This window comes from Oryctolagus cuniculus, chromosome 1, assembly GCF_964237555.1.
Source record: "Oryctolagus cuniculus chromosome 1, mOryCun1.1, whole genome shotgun sequence".
Lineage (NCBI taxonomy): Eukaryota > Metazoa > Chordata > Mammalia > Lagomorpha > Leporidae > Oryctolagus > Oryctolagus cuniculus.
Genome location: NC_091432.1, coordinates 98,507,645 through 98,525,988, shown reverse-complemented (window position 1 = coordinate 98,525,988; position 18,344 = coordinate 98,507,645). Strand labels below are relative to the sequence as shown.

The 18,344-nt window shown below is 37.4% G+C and overlaps 1 protein-coding gene across 2 annotated transcripts in view; it reads left to right on the top strand.

The window, feature by feature from the left end:
• GUCY1A2 (guanylate cyclase 1 soluble subunit alpha 2) overlaps positions 1–18,344 on the top strand; it is a 354,340-nt gene that overhangs the window by 183,031 nt on the left and 152,965 nt on the right. The window lies entirely within an intron of this gene.

The following is an 18,344-nucleotide window of genomic DNA, read 5'->3' as shown; positions in this document are numbered from 1 at the left end:
TTTAAAAGATTTATTTATTTGAAAGTCAGTTAAAGAAAGAGAGGGAGAAACTAGGAGAGAGATCTTCCATCCACTTGTTCACTCCCCAGGTGGCCACAATGGCCATGACTGGGCCAAGCCAAAGCTAAAAGCCAGGAGCTTCTTCCAGATCGCCCACGTGGGTGGCAGGGACCCAACACTTGGCCATATTCTGCTGCTTTTCCCAGGACATTAGCAGGGAGCTAGATCAGGTGTGGAGAAGCCAGGACTCAAACCAGCCCCCATATGAAATGCCAGTGTTGCAGGCAGTGGCTTTGCCCTGCTACAATGTTGCCGGCCCCCCAGTAGATCTTTTCTAAATCAGTTGTTTGCAATCTAGATAATTGTCTGCAAATATGATATTATAACTTAATCCTGGGTTACTTTCTGAAAACCTTTTGTCTACATTTCTCGGTGGTCTGGAATTTTACTCAGCTTTAACTTCAACCATGTGAGGAGTAAGCTGGCAGCATATTTTTTCTCTGCCTATTTCCTAGATCTAGGGCTAGAACAATGTTTGATAACAATAAGGTTTCAAAGGAATTAGCCCACTACCATCCTCATCTTAAGTTCTAGTGCTCTGTCTTAGGCTTTTAGGTGGCTAGTCATCGTGGAGGTCTAGAATTCTGGCTCTGAATTCAGGCAGGGAGAAGTTTAATTCTGGCTCTGGCTCTGTCTCTTGATGCTGCGCCCCAGCCACATTTCTTAATCTACCTTAGTTTCAGTTTTCTGATATATAAAAGGTAACAATGATACCTATTTGACAAGGTTTTAAGAAGATTAAATGGAATAACTCACTTGGAATTGTGCCTAGAACAGATTAAGTATGTGATCATTGTTACTGTTATAGTGTCCTGAGTCCTTTACTCTAGTGTTCTGGCCAAAATTTTTCAATCTCATAAATTGCTAATCACTCAAAATAGGCTTATTCTGCCTTATGATTCCTGCCAGATAAATTGATTAATTCATTCAATATAGCTGGTAGAATTAGATAAATATATCACTTCCTTTCTGAGATCTATTTTTTTAAAGATGTATTTATTTATTTAAAAGTCAGAGTTACACAGAGAGAGAAGGAGAGGCAAAGAGAGAGAGGTCTTCCATCTACTGATTCACTTCCTGATTAGCCACAATGACCAGATCTATGCCAATCTGAAGCAAGGAGCCAGGAGCTTCTTCCAGGTCTCGCATGTGGGTGCAGGGGCTCAAGTACTTGGGCTATCCTCTACTACTTTCCCAGGCCATTGCAGAGAGCTGGATCAGAAGTTATGTTAATTTTTTTTACCAAGACATGACCCATTTGTAACCATAGTTCTTTTTTTGTAAAACTTTTATTTAGTAAATATAAATTTCCAAAGTACAGTTTATGGATTACAATGGCATTTTACCCCCCCCATAACTTCACTCCCACCTGCACCCCTCCCATCTCCCGCTCCCTCTCTTATTCCATTCACATCAAGATTCATTTTCTTTTTTTTAATTTATTTTTTTATTTAGTAAATATAAATTTTCAAAGTACAGTTAATGGATTACAATGGCTCCCACCCCCATAATTTCCCTCCCATTCACAACCCTCCCATCTCCTGCTCCCTCTCCTATTCCATTCACATCGATTCATTTTCAATTATCTTTATATACAGAAGATCGATTCAGTATATATTAAGTAAAGATTTCAACACTTTGCACCCACACAGAAACACAAAGTGTAAAATACTGTTTCAGTACTAGTTATAGCATTAATTCACATTGGACAACACACTAAGGACAGATCCCACATGAGAAGTAAGTACACAGTGACTCCTGTTGTTGACTTAACAATTGACACTCTTGTTTATGGTGTCATTAATCACCCTAGGCTCTTGACATGAGTTGCCAAGGCTATGGAAGCCTTTTGGGTTCGCCGACTTTGATCTTATTCTGGCAGGGTCCTAGTCAAAGTGGAAGTTCTCTCCTTCCTCCCTTCAGAGAAAGGTACCTCCTTCTTTGATGGTCCCGTTCTTTCCACTGGGATCTCACTCGCAGAGATCTTTCATTTAGGTCTTTTCTTTTTTTTTTTTTTTTTTTTTTTTTTTTTTTCCAGAGTGTCTTGGCTTTCCATGCCTAAAATACTCTCATGGGCTCTTCAGCCATATCCGAATGCCTTAAGGACTGATTCTGAGGCCAGAGAGGTTTTTAGGACATCTGCCATTCTATGAGTCTACTGTGTATCCCGCTTCCCATGATGGATCGTTCTTTCCCTTTTTGATTCTATCAGCTAGTATTAGCAGACACTAGACTTGTTTGTGTGATCCCTTTGACTCTTAGACCTATCAGTGTGATCAATTGTGAACTGAAATTGATCACTTGGACTAGTGAGATGGCATTGGTACATGCCACCTTGATGGGATTGTATTGGGATCCCCTGGCATGATTCTAACTCCACCATTTGGGGCAAGTGAACTTGAGCATGTCCCAAATTGTACACCTCCTCCCTCTCTTATTCCCACTCTTATATTTAACAGGGTAAATAGTTTTATAAAAATTATTTGTTTTAGGAAGAGATTTCTCATTTTCTTTGATATATTCCCTATGTTTGGAAAACTAAGGTGGGGGGGGGGCGGTATTGTGGCTTAGTGGGTTAATGCCCTGGCCTAAAGCGCCGGCATGCCCTATGGGTGCCAGTTTGAGACACGGCTACTCCACTTCCAATCTAGCTCTCTGCTATGGCCAGGGAAAGCAGTAGAAGATGGCCGAAGTCCTTGGGCCCCTGCACCCATGTGGCAGAACTGGAAGAAGCTCCTGGCTTCGGATCAGCGCAGCTCCAGCTGTTGTGGCCAATTGGGGAGTGAACCAATAGATGGAAGACCTCTCTCTTTCTCTACCTCTTCTCCTCTGTGTAACTCTGACTTTAAAATAAATAAATAAATCTTTTAAAAAAATTAAGGTGGGGCTGGCGCTGTGGTGCTGTGGCTTAAAGCCCGGGCCTGCAGTGCCAGCATCCCATATGGGAGCTGGTTCTAGTCCCGGCTGCTCATCTTCCAGTCCAGCTCTCTGCTATGGCCTAGGATAGAGAGAAAGGTTAGCATAAGGATCAGACGGGTTGGAGGTTGGCATAGTAGCACATGAGAAGTAGCAATGGCTGACTATGTGTGTAAATAGTGGACTGTTATGGACTGAATATTTCTGTCGCCCTCACACCTTGATTAATATGTGATAAGGATTACAGATGGGGCCTTTGGGAAGTAATTAATCCATAAGGATAGAGTCCTCATTCATTAGTGCCCTTATAAGATCACTATCTTGAACTAACTAGCTGTCTTTCTGCCATGTGCAGATACGACAAAAAGCCAGCAGTCTGCAGCCTGAAAAAGGATAAACCTGACTCGGATGACAACCTGATTTTGGAAATCCAACTAAGAGAAACAAGCATTTGAAAATTATGAGAAATAGCTTCATGTTTAAAAAGCTGTTCAGTTTGTTATTTTGTTATAGTAGTCCCAGCTGACAAAACAGGGGCTGTTTCTTGTGAGAGAAATTAATAATCTAATTCACTTAATGCTAGGTTTGGGCATAAAGGTAGATAGTGTAATGCTCATTTAGGTAATTCTCTATATACGAAATTGTCCATTTTAAAAGAAACAAACAGGATACCTGGGGATTGGCATTGTTTTCCTAGTAGTGAACAGCACAATGGGGACTAGTCTAAACTGTTGATTTTAAATGAAAAACATGTCCAAGCGATGGTTAATTTTCTCATGAACACAATTGAATTACTTCCGGTTTGGGCACTAAGAGTTTGGAAGAAGTAGTAATGCTAAGAAATAGGAGCGGGGTTCACATTACTATAGGTGCACATTTCAACTCAGAGCACACCGTGGGCACTATGATCCAGGCTCCAGGGACATAGACTAAGGGGCCAGGCTTGCTTCTGAGAAAGTTAGTGAAGCTTATCATTGTCCTCAGAGAATTTTTCATAGAATATTTAATAATATAGAGGAATGATGTTTGTGGGTTGTAAGAAGCTTTCACAATCCTTATTTTATGTAATTTTCACCAAATAGATAGACTTGATGGTCTTGCCTCTAAATTACAGGCCTGGAAAGTCAGAGTGCCAAAAGCTATATAATCTCTGGGAAAAAATGTGTTTTCCATATAGTTTATTCTGTTCTTACTGTTAGCATATTAATTTTGACAATGAAACAAATACATTCCCACACTTCAGTGTTGAATTCTACCAAAAATATAAAGAAGGATTACTACCAACCCTCATAAATTCTTCCAAAAGATGCAAGAGATGAGAAAGGTTCACAAATATTGAATGAAGTCAGTGTTACCTCAACTTCAAAATTGAAGATACCACAAGAAACTGATATCACAAATGAATATTCCTTATGAATGTGGATATAAAAATTCTCATAAATACTGGGAAGCTGTAAACATATAAAGATGATTATATGAGAAAGCCAAGTTTATTTGCTATCTGAAAAATTAATGTAATATACTATATTAATGGAATAAAAGATGACAACTATGATAATCTCCATAGAAGCAGAAAAACTGATAATTCAACAGCTTTTATAATAAAAATTTACTAAACCACCATAAAAAGATGTATTTCTCAACTTCTTAGGGACATCTTATAAAACTCACAGCAAAGGTCCTAATTAGTGATGAAAGAGTACACGTTGTGCAATTTGGGACATGCTCAATCGGACTTGCCCCAAATGGTAGAGTTACAAACGTTCCAGGGGATTCCAATTCAATCCCATCAAGGTGGCTTATAACAATGTCCTCTCACTACTCAAAGTGATCATTTTCAGTTCACAATTGATTATAGTGATAGGAATAAGAGTCAAAGGGAGCACATAAACAAGTCTAGTACCTGCTAATACTAACTGATAGAATTAAGAAGGAGAGAATGATCCAACATGGGAAGTGGGATACACAGCAGACTCATAGAATGGCAGATGTCCTAAACATCTCTCTGTCCTCAGAATCAGCCCTTAAGGCATTCGGATCTGGCTGAAGAGCCCATGAGAGTATTTTAGGCATGGAAAGCCAAGACACGCTGCAAAAAAAAAAAAAAAAAAAAAAGAAGAAGAAGACCTAAATGAAAGATCTCTGAGAGTGAGATCCCATTGAATTGAACAGGCCATCAAAGAAGGAGGTACCTTTTCTCTGAAGGGAGGAAGGAGAGAACTTCCACTTTTACTAGGACCTTGTCTAAATAAGATCAGTGTTGGCGAACTCAAAAGGCTTCCATAGCCTTGGCAACTCATAACAAGAGCCTAGGGTGATTAATGACACCTTAAACAAGAGTGTCAATTTGTAAAGTCAACAACAGGAGTCACTGTGCACTTACTCCTCATGTAGGATCTTTGTCCTTAATGTGTTGTCCAGTGAATTAATGCTATAACTAGTACTCAAAGAGTACTTTACACTTTGTGCTTCTGTGTGGGTGCAAAGTGTTGAAATCTTTACTTAATATATACTAAATCGATATTCTGTATATAACATTGAGGCTTAATGGTATAACGAGTACTCAAACAGTATATTTCACTTTGTGTTTCTATGGGGGTGCAAACTGTTGAAATCTTTACTTAATGTATACTAAACTGATCCTCTGTTAAAAAAAAAAAGAAGAAATTAGCAATTTCCAACTTGACTCTAGCTGGGATTAAGCATGACAATAGGTCTGATCTGATTTCATCATCATATAAAAAATCATCTATTATTTTTCACTTTATGTTTCTGTGTGGGAGCAAACTGTTGAAATCTTTACTTAATGTATGCTAAACTGATCTTCTGTATATAAAGAGAATTGAAAATGAATCCTCATGTGAATGGAAGGGGAGAGGGAATGGGAAAGGGGAAGGTTGTGGGTGGTAGGGACGTTATGGGGTGGAAGCCATTGTAATCCATAAGCCGTACTTTGGAAATTTATATTCATTAAATAAAAGTTTTAAAAAAAAGATAATTGAAAATGAATCTTGATGTGAATGGAATGGGAGAGGGAGCAGGGGATGGGAGGGGTGCGAGTGGGAGGGAAGTAATGGGGGAAAAAAGCATTGTAATCCAAAATCAATACTTTGGAAATTTATATTAAATAAAAGTTTAAAAAAGTACATGTTATCTCTCTACTTTTGGGAATAATACAAGCATGCATGATCTTGCTTCTATTTAACATTGAACTAGAGGTTCTTTCCAGGATATCTATTTAAAGAAAAATAGGATAGAAAAAGCATTCAAATTGGAAAACAAGAAATTTCTAGTCTTGAGTGATATGAATTTCTCTATTGAAAAACTCTAAGGAATCCACACATTTAAAATACTACAACAAATAAAGAAGTTCATCAGTGCTACAGAGTGCTACAGAATATGAGAGATTCTGTAGCAAAAATCAGTTGTTTTTCTATGTTACCAGTGAACAATCCAAAAATTAATAAAAATAATTCCATTTATAATACCATCAAAATAAAATACTCAAAAAAATTTAACCAAAGAAATCCATGCTTGTGAACAGAAATCACAAAGCAGTATTGAAGGAAATTAAAGAAGACCTAAATAAGGGAAAGGCATCCATATTCATGGATTGATGACTTAATATTGTTAAGATGGCAATACTACTTAAAGTCTTTCCAGAGATTCAATGCAACCCCTATCAAAATTCCAGGTACCCTTTTAAAAAAGGGATTGACAAGCTAATTCTAAAATTCATATGGAAATACAAGGAACCCAAATAGCTGAAAGACTCTTGAAGTGTGAATGAAGCACATGTTCTAATCACAAAATGTATTGCATAACTACAATCAAAATAATATAGTACTGGCATTAAATGTATAGATCAGTAAAGTATAATGAAGAGTCCAGAAATAAATTTTCAGTTAATTCATTATTGACTGTGGTGGCAAATAATTCAGTAGGGAAAGAATAATCCTTTTGGAACAGATGATGTTAGGACAACTGTTTATTTTCCAGGGAAGGAATAAATTTGGACCCATACCTTACACCATCTACAAAAATGAGCTCAAATGGCTTGTGGCCTTATATGTAATAGCTAAATAAATAAAACTCTTGCTTGAACATTTGGGGGTATGATCACATTAATAAAAAATGTTCAGAATAGGCTAACATGGAGACAAAAAGTAGATAACTAACTTCCCATGTCCAAAAGGAGGGGGCGTGAAGGCTGGAGGGATGGAAACTGACTTCTAATGAATACCACATTTTGACTTGTGGCCATGAAAATGTTCTGAAGATAGTCTGTGGTGAAATTAACTTTAAAACCTACTGGCTGTAAACTTTTTATGGATAAGCTTTATTTTTGTGAATTATATCTCAATAAAACTATGAATAGTAAAGACAAAGGGACCTTCATACCTCTAAATCATGTCTTCCTGCTTTTGACATTTTAAAAAATTCTCTTAGGAACAGATTAATTAAAGTAAATTTAAATTCAATGTAATATATAATTAGGACTAGTCATTAACTCTGCTGAGCTGATTTGTCAGGTAAATTTGATGGTTTTCTATCACATGGTTTTCAAAAATCTTAAATGGGGTTTATCATTTCACTTAAAATATTGTAGAATTGTTCTATAACTGTAGCTGTAAATCTTTTATAAAAAATTTAAATGAAGTTTTAGAGCTAGGGGAGGACTGTACAGTTTGAGGGCCATGTTTTCCTACTCCTCAGAATATATACTCAACCAAATAAGTGTACCATAGCAACTACTTAATATTAGTAGCACAACAGCTTAACACACAAAACTCTAATTGCTGCCTCCTCTAAATCTCCATAATACTTCTTTTTCTATAATTAATCAGCTAAGATTGGGCTTTATCCCCTAAATATGTATGTTTATATATATAAATCACCTATGTATATCTTGTATATTTAATTTATATATTATCAGTCTATAGTAAACAGAACCTTTTAAAGTTTCCTGAAGAGTTAATGGAGTTCCCTAGATAATCAATGATTGTTTCTAGTTGGATAATTTATGTGTCAGTACGTACAACGCATATGAGGAGTCGAGTATTAATTCCCGAGAGTGACTTATCAGTAATCCTAACAGTTATAGAATGGATTAAGATTAAGGACTCTTTGTATTTTCTTATAAGCCTCATTATTTGTATCTAGGTTTGGCACCAAAAAATGACACCCCTTGTAACTGTTTTGGCATACTGAAATTCTACATGAAAGTCAAAATGAACTTTTTCCTCCCACATGCATTTTTTGAGTAAAGTACTTTATTTTTAATATTTTTTGATTTTAAGATTTTAAAAACAATTTTATTAGTTTTTAACAAATTTAATATAATTTGTAGATAGAATTCTAATAATATAATGATATCTTTCCCCCTCTCTTTCTTTTTTTAGTTTTTAGGATAACATATTTTTAAATTTACATTGTCGTTAAAAGGCTTAATGCTTCACTGAATAAGAAGTTTCAGAAGTAAAAAGCAAAATCACCCTAGTTTAGTGAGAATATAAACAACAGGTATAAACAATAGTTAAATGGAAAAATGACCATTTCATCTGTATACGGTAAATTTTAAAGTAATCATGGTTCATTAAAACTATAGTATTACATTTTTAACCATTGGTTTAACAAAGATATAAAACAAAGTTTATACTGATAGATCCAGTTTCATCTTCCATATACTTTTTTTTTTTTTTTTTTTTGACAGGCAGAGTGGACAGTGAGAGAGACAGACAGAGAGAAAGGTCTTCCTTTGCCTTGGTTCACCCTCCAACGGCCGCCGCGGCCGGCGCGCTGCGGCCGGAGCACCGCGCTGATCCGATGGCAGGAGCCAGGAGCCAGGTGCTTTTCCTGGTCTCCCATGGGGTGCAGGGCCCAAGCACTTGGGCCATCCTCCACTGCACTCCCTGGCCACAGCAGAGAGCTGGCCTGGAAGAGGGGCAACCGGGACAGAATCTGGCGCCCCAACCGGGACTAGAACCCGGTGTGCCGGCGCCGCTAGGCGGAGGATTAGCCTAGTGAGCCGCGGCGCCGGCCCCATATACTTTTGAAAAATCAAAAACAAATTTGGAAACTTGAGGCAAGATCATTAGCAAGTAGTGGGAAGCCTTCCTGGGACTGCTGCAGGCAGAGTGCACCGCTTAGATGCCTTAGGTGCCCGGGATCCGCCTGCAGTCATAGAGAAGCTCTGCTGTGCATCCCTGGACAAGAAGCCCCTGGAGCCACCCCTGCTGCTGCCAACCATGGGCATCCGTGTCCTGCCCAGAGTTCACAGAACTGATCGGTCAGAAGCCAGGAGCGACGGCTGGAGCCACCATCACTGAGATGCATGCCGTCTAGTAAAGGTCCTTGCAAAACCACCAAAAGCAAAGCAAAAACACAAAGACCCTTTAAGCAAGTGTAAAACACTTCACATTGTGTGAATATCCCAGATGTGTAATGTATAATACAGCAAAAGGTGGAATTTTCAACAAGTGACCAAATATTCAAATAGGTATCTTACATAGAAGTTCCCTGGTAGGCAGCACATTTTTCTCACTAATGCTGCTATTGTATTTTTGGAGTTACTGTTTTTAGAACTCTGTCAAAGCCAATGTAAAAATTACATGAATCAATAATGTTGATACATTTTAATTATATATAGCTAATTAACTAAAATTATGTTACATCAGTCAGCCACTATTCTAGGATTAACCATATTAGAGTGCTTCCAAAATTACTCATTTTCCATACAGAAAGAAATACTGCATTGACAATTTTTGAAAATGCTTTTTGAGCTTTGCAGTATCACTCCAACAAATGCGTGTGTTGGTTCACTGCCAGGCACATGTTGAGCATCCAATTAACTGTGGCTCAATGGATGAACAAGTGAATTAATATGTTTGTGTTACTTGAAGGGGACAACATTCACTTGACAGTATCTATATGTTTCTCAACATAGCTTTTTAATATCCCCAGTTTATATATGCTGACTCTATCCTTGGTATTTGAACTTATTTTTTTCTACTTTTGACTTATTTATATTGGAAGGTTTTCTGTTCGTTAATCTATTTCTGCCTGATTGGGGAAACAAAAACTAAGCAATAGCTGAAAGGAAATGTGTCTCTGATTTCTCACCGGCCTTCCAGGACTTCTCTGTTATGACAGGTATAGCTCCATGGTGCCTTCAGCTGATTTCTAAATGTCGGCATAGTTAGCATCCTTGGGCCTACAGATTTGAATGCATTTAATTAGTTTAAGTAATCAGTGTCCAAGCTCTTCTCTATTTTGTTATGGTTTCCTGCACTCTTCCCACATGGTTGCTGTACTGGTAATTAGATTAAAATTGACCTTTGTGGAGATGGAGTTAAAAGACATTGTTGAAAGTCTGTAATTTTCTGGAGTCATTAATCATATTCTTTTCCTTTCCTTAAAGTATATCAGGAAACATTTCTTGCTTATTAATAAAGCATCTCATTTCTTTCAGTGTCTTTCAAAACTTGCTGTCTACTGTTGTGCCGATTGGGTCCCTTATCACTTGGAAATTAGACACATTTGCTGAAAAAGAAAAACATACGATGGAATTGTACATGTTTCACAAATATCCAGGGATCTTCCTCTACAGACTCCAGTTTTATCTAACAGTTTCTGTCTTTGCTACACTAAGGCACAACGGCTATGTATAGTGATCCATCATCTTTTCAGGAAGCCTCCACTGGTGGGGCTCAGGTTAAATGAGCTCCCCTTCCTTTGGATTCCCAGATTTCTCTTGGCTTTGTTTATTTTGCTTTGCATTGCAGTGATTTGAGTACAGATTTTAGTTGCCCTAAATAATAATAACAATGACTAGTATTGAGACAGGTACTTTATATACACTTTATATACAAAATCCTATTCATTTCTTAAAACCTTGTTGTGAAAGTATTATGATAAGCTTCGTTTTACTACACACGCGAGTTTTAAATATCCATTATCCAAAATGCTTGGGACCAGAGGTGTTTTAGATTTCTGATAAATTTTGTTTTTATAATATTATATATATATACATATATGTTTTTGAAACCCAAGTCTTAGCATGAAATTCATTTGTGCTTCATATTTGCCCTATACTCATGGCCAGAAGGTAATTTTGTACATTTTTCTTGTACTTGCATTTGACTATAACCCATTGCATGAGGTCAGGTGTAGGATTTTTCAGATTCTGGAGCATATTGAATTTCAGATTTTTTAATTAAGGGTGCTCAACTGGTATAACAAACCTTGTGATTTTTAAAAAGATTATCTCTGCTCATTGTGAAAATTCAAGTAAATTATTCTAGACGAATAAGCTTTGTTTTCTTTTCCTGACATCTAATACTATTTTTTTGAGACAAGTGAAGCCAGTCTGTCTTTGTTAACTTGTATGTGATTTACTTTTTATCTGCCTGAGTGCTTGCAGACTTTTTTAATTTAATCTTTAACAACCTTTTCCCAGATACATGGTTTGTCTTTTCTATCTGAAGACTGTATTATCTATTTCACATAAAGTTTCCTCTGTTACATCTTTGAATACTTTTGTATTTGTTTGGTTCTCTAGTCCATGAAAATAGAGGAAAATAAAAAAATGGTTAATACTACATGATAAGGAACACATATATTAAGGAACGAAGTTTCAGGAAAGGTGTCAGGTGCAGCATTGCAGAACACTGTTATTAAAGAGGAAAGCCCAACCAAAAAGATCTGTGCAACAGTACAATAAAGGGAATGCTGCTCTCTGTTAATTGCTTTTAAAAGTACTATTTATTCACCATTTAGTGTGAATTTACTTCATGGTAATCCCTGCAAAGACATTCATACTCTGTTCAAAATCTAGAAATTTTCTTCCAACATTTTTTTTAACTTTTATTTAGTGAATATAAATTTCCAAAGTACGGCTTATGGATTACAATGGCTTCCCCCACATAACGTCCCTCCAACCCGCAACCCTCCCCTTATCCACTCCCTCTCCCCTTCCATTCACATCGATTCATTTTCGATTCTCTTTATATACAGAAGATCAGTTTAGCATACATTAAGTAAAGATTTCAACAGTTTGCTCCCACACAGAAACATAAAGTGAAAAATACTGTTTGAGTACTAGTTATAGCATTAAATCTCAATGTACAGCACACTAAGGACAAAGATCCTACATGAGGAGTAAGTGCACAGTGACTCCTGTTGTTGACTTTACAAATTGACACTCTTGTTTATGGCCTCAGTAATCACCCTAGGCTCTTGTCATGAGCTGCCAAGGCTATGGAAGCCCCCTGAGTTCACTGACTCTGATAATTTTTAGACAAGGCCATGGTCAAAGTGGAAGTTCTCTCCTCCCTTCAGAGAAAGGTACCTCCTTCTTTGATGACCCATTCTTTCCACTGGGATCTCACTCGCAGAGATCTTTCATTTAGGTTTTTTTTTCTTCCCAGAGTGTCTTGTCTTTCCATGCCTGAAATAGTCTCATGGGCATTTCAGCTGGATCCGCATGCCTTAAGGGTTGATTATGAGGCCAGAGTGCTGTTAGGACATTTGCCATTCTATGGGTCTGCTGTGTATCTCACTTCCCATGTTGGATCATTCTCTCCCTTTTTAATTCTATCAGCTAGTATTTGCAGACACTATTCTTGTTTATGTGATCCCTTTGGTTCTTAGTCCTATCATTATGATCAATTGTGAATTGAAATTGATCACTTGGACTAGTGAGATGGCATTGGTACATGCCACCTTGATGGGATTGAATTCGAATCCCCTGGTATGTTTCTAACTCTACTGTTTGAGGTAAGTCAGCTTGAGGATGTCCCGAATTGCACATCTCTTCCCTCTCTTATTCCCACTCTTACATTTAACAGCGATCACTTTTCAGTTAAGTTTCAGGACTTAAGAAGAATTGTGTATTGATTACAGTATTCAACCAAAAGTATTAAGTAGAACAAACAAAAAAAAATACTAAGAGGGATAACATATTAAGCTGCTCATCAACAGTCAGGGTGAGGGCTGATCAAGTCACCGTTTCTCGTAGTGTTCATTTCACTTTAACAGGTTTCCTTTTTGGTGCTCAGTTAGTTGTCACCTATCAAGGAGAACAAGTGGTATTTGTCCCTTTGGGATTGGCTTATTTCACTCAACATAATGTTTTCCAAATTCCTAACAGGGATCACTTTTCAGTTAAAAAAGATTTTATTTATGTATTTGAGAGGCAGAGCTAGAGGAAAACAGAAAGGTCTTCCATTCTCTGGTTCACTCCCCAAATGGCCAGAGCTAGGCTGATCCGAAGCCAGGAGCTTCTTCTGGGTCTTCCACGTGGTGTAAGGACCCTAGCGCTTGGGACATCTTCTACTGCTTTCCCAGGTGCATTTTTACGGAGCTAGGTCTGTGTATATTTAACTTCTGAAATATTCCTAATTCTCTTTGTCAGTGACGAAATTTACTTTCAGACTTATTTGTCTACCACCTCAGCTTATATATTCACTGTGCCTTTCTGGCAGAGGTTAACTTATGACCAATACACATGAATTCTAGCTAACCCAAAAGTACAGAAGAGTCCCTTTTGATCTAGAACCAGGTATTTGGGCACTGTCATTTCATATAAACATTTAGTATAAAAAAGACCTCAAGAGAGCATGGTCAGAAGTACTGGAGATCTTGCCAGTCACTCACTCATTTTTCCATGTTATTATTTTTCTTTATTTTTTTGAAAATTTATTTATTTATTTGAAAGAGTTGCAGAGAAAGATGGACAAAGAGATATTTTCGATGTAATGATTCACTCCACAGTTGGCTTGCCATGACCAAGGCTGTATCAGGCCAAAGCCAGGAGCCAGGAGCTTTATCTGGGTCTCTCACATGGGTGCAGGGGCCCAAACCCTTGGGCCATCTCCCCCTTGCTTTTCCCAGGCCATTAGCAGAGAGTTGAAATGGGAGAGGAGCAGCCAGGACTCGAACCAGTGTCCATATGGGATGGCAGTGCCACAGGTGGAATCTTAGCCTACTACACCACAGTGCCAGCCCCTTCCATCATTTGTTTAAAAAATATTAAGTCTACAGGAAACTTGGAAACTGGCAAAATAGTTTTTTAAAACTTCACAGGTTATTAACAATTTACTATTTAAAATTAAATTCTACTACTTTGTCCCTAAACTTTCAGCATATGTCTCCTAAGAACAAGATTCATCTGTGCAGTTATATTATCAAAACCAAGAAATTAACTTTGTATAACACCAAAAATGTAATTTACTTGTAAATTTCTCTAATTGTCTCAAAAATTTAACGTAGCTAATCTCTCTTAAAATATAATTAAGTATTACCTAATGCGTTTAAACTTGACATTTCTTTAGTATCCTTTGTTCGAAATAGTTTCCCCTTGTTGTTTTATGATATTGACATTTTTAAAGGAATTTTGAATGCTGAATATTTTGATTGTCATGATTAGTTTACATTACATGTTTTTGGCAGGCATATTGTTTAGGTGATGTTGTGAACTTTCTGTTGTGTCACATCCATCAGCACATGATATTAGTTTATCTCATACTTTCTAATGTTAACTTAGATCACTGACTGAGGTGTTGGCTGTTAATGTCTTTGTTGAAAGCATACAGCTTTCATTTGGCAATTAGCAAGTTTCTATGGGGTAATGCATGAGCCATATAGACAAACTGTGTTCTCTAAGATTTCTTTCAGTGGACTTAGCATTCATTAATGATCTTTGCCTGAATTATTTATTACATTGGTGGAAGCACACTGGTGATTTCTTAATTCTATCAGCCCGTCTTTATTTTATGTATTAAAACAAGCAGGAACCTGGAATCAAGAAGGAACTGGGTTTTGAACCCAGGTACTCTTATTTGGGAATTGAGTATCTTAACTGCTAGGTTAAACACTTACCCCACTTTTTAAACACAAACATGACCTTATTAAGAAGGATCTCCAGTTGTCCCAGATTTGCTGGGCTTCTTTTCCGTCTGGTGGAATACGATGACATGTCTCTGATGAAAAAAGAGATGAATATTGATAAATGTCTAATGAGCATCAGGGACATGTCAAAAGTGTTCTGCATGGACTTAGTCTTTCATTTCTTTCTAACATGAGTCAGAAATTCAACCGAAACCTGAATGATTTTTTCAGGGAAGCAAAGGCATTTCTCTCAAGCATTAAACTTTGGGTATGTTTCCTTTTATTCGACTAACTAGTTGAGAGACATCCAATTGAAAATATGGAAATGACTCCAAAAGATAACTGGAGCAGTACCCTAAGTACTTGAATGCTGATTTATTGCAGGATAATGGGAACTATTTTTTAAAATATCTTCTTCAAAGGTTTTTTTTTTGTTTAAAATAGAAAAAATATGTTTCTCTGGAGCATAAGCCACATGCTTTCTTTTTAAAATTTTTTAAAAATGTGTTTGATGGGCAGAAAGAGCTAAATCTGCTGGTTCATTCCCACAGATGCTTGCAACAGCCCCAGTCCCAGTTGGGGTCTGGATCTGGGAGCCAAAAATTCAATCCACATATCCCATGTGGGTAGAAGGAACTCGATTACTTAAGCCATCATTATTGCCTTCCAGCAACTGCATTTGTGGGGAGCAGGAATTAGGAGCCAGAGCAGCCACTGGACCCAAGTTCCCAGATGTGGGACATGGGCAGCATAACACTAGTTCATATGTTCACTCCATTTGCTTTAATATTTACTTGGTCTGAGACAGACTCTCGGTGCTTTAAGGCATTTCCAGGAGATTCTAATGTGCAGTTAAGGACAAGAATGTTTAGAGGAAGAAGAGGTAATTCCAGTTTAGGAGGATGGAATTTGGCCATATAGAGACCAAGGGAGGTAACTCCAAGAGAAGAAAACAGCATAAGCCAAAATTATCCTGCAGATGACAAGGATATGACATTCTTTTCCACATATGAAACCCTTTTTTCCCCTGGAATGTTTCCTCAAAAGGCAATTTGAAAGATGATGCAATAGAGGTTACTCATTTGTAAGAATCGTGGGCAGAAGTATTTGTGTGATGTTGGAGAGAAGTAAGATGATGTTTTTTGATAATGTCCTGCAGCTAATCATTTGTAGCATAATAAAACTTCCACTCCAAAACTGTTAGATGGCCCATTCGTATAAGGAAATTACACTCTGTGCCTCATGGCAAGATGTTAAACAAAACCTGGTTTGTTGAAAACGTGTCTAAGACAGCAAACATATTGATATAGAGCCAAAAAGAACAGTTTTGGTTTTCAAGTTTCTTCTTTGACCACAGGCATTAAAAGTGAATTTCAAGCTTGTAAATACTGTTTATGACATGCAAGAACAGTGATGTAAATATTTTGAAGGAATAGTAATCAAGAGCAATGAGTCAGATAGCCACCAGATGAAAAGCATAAACCAATGTTGTCATGGATTCAGATCAGAGTAGGGCTTCCATTTTGATATCCCCTGAGAATAGACAAAGATAAACATGAGTAAATGCTGACAATCTATAATACTGAACATGGCAATAAATGTTTCTTGGGTTTTGTGAATATTCCTAATCCAAAAACATATATCCTATATAAAAAAAAGAAACCCTTTGAGAATTTTTCTGTTCCTGTATTACATTTCCAGAAAAGCACAAATTTAGAGAAATAAACTCATAATGGCAGATAGTATGGGGTTATATTTTCATGTCTGTAGTAAATTGGAAATCTAAATTAGTACCTGAGGCTAAACATTTATGTCCACAGATTTCAGACTGCAGAAGAAAAGTAATACCAGTCAAATCTGAAACATAAGCAATTAATAATTTTTGTTTGTATTTTTAAGCATGCCTTAGGAGTTCTTTATAAGATGATTACTCCAAGAGTGCCCTGCAATGAGATGATAAGAGGGTGGTCTGAAATTCCCTGGGAAGTAAGATGCCCTGAGATGAATCCCATAGTGTTGAGACTCAACAACCTATATAAAAAAATTGAGCATTTTTCTACCATTTTCAAATTATCTTGATATTTAAAAATAGGAATAGGAAGTGAAAAAGCAATGAGAGGCAAGAAAGTGGTAATAATAACCAACTGTCATGTCAAAAGGCATAGATTCTGATTGTGTGTCTGTCATCAATTATCTAGAGGCTTTGAGTCAATCATCTGAACTGTTGACTCACTTGGAAAGTAAGTATGTGGCTAGTATTCAGTAGCTGACAAATGTTTAAAGGACAGAACTTTCTTCTTCGTTGAATGTAGTCTCTCATGGAATGATAATGTGTGACATTGATAAAGGTAAAGATGCAGAAGTCCTTGAGGCCACCCTTTCATTCTTCCCACACTAGTGAAATCCATTGGGAGGCACTCCTCAGACATCAAAGGCCTTGCTCCTCTAAGAGTGGTCTAGAAACCAGCAGTGTCACTTGGTTAGAGCTGTAGAATCTAAGAAGCTGGTTAGAAATGGAGAATCTCTAGCCCCAGCTGGCAGCACTAAATCAGAATCTGAATTCCAGTAGATCCCCAATGATCTGTTTCACAGTAAAGTTAGAGGAGTCCTGCCTGAGGTACACGCAACTGCATTTGAAAACTGGCCACTGAGCTAGTTAATCGATAGGGATTAACTATAGGGATTAACACCATTAAAATGGAGTGCTCATTCTTCCCTTAACACTCCACACTCATTGGTTCTCAGCTGAAACCCAGTGGGCAAGAAGTGATGCCATTTGTAGAGGCTTTGAACCAAGAACACAGTGATTTATTTCATTTCATTTCATGAAGTGCTCTAATCCAACATTTCCTGAAAGGAGTGTGTATGGGGGGGGGGGGGGTGTTTAATGGTCTTTTTGTATATTCATATATCAATCAAGGGCCTGCAAGAACTTAATAACATATTCAACAGGGATAATTAAAAACACTTTTTTAAAAAACAACAAAGAGGTTATTAAGAGATTTGTGAGCAGGCTTAAGATAATTGTTAAGGATGGCCAAGCACCCAGGGACAGTAACAATCCTAATTTTGATGCATCAAGGGAGTAGAATACAAAAAGTAACAGAGGGGTCAGCACTGTGGGGTAGCAGGTAAAGCTGGCCTTCCATATGGGCACACGTTTGAGAATCAGCTCTTTGCTAATGTACCTAGAAAAGCAGTGGAAGATGGCCCAAGTGCTTGCATCTCTGCACCTATGTGGGAGACCGGGATAAGATCCTGGCTCAGTCCTGGCCTTTGCCGGCACCAGAGAAATAAATCACTGGATGGAAAATTTCTCTCTCTCTTTGTTTCTCCCTCTTTGCAACTTTGTCTTTCAAATAAATATTTTAAAAAGAGGTATCATAGAATCATATCAAAATTGAGAATTAAGTTTCATGTGTGTGTGTCTGTGTATTTAACTTCTGAAATCCTCCTAATTCTTTTGGTCAGTGATAACA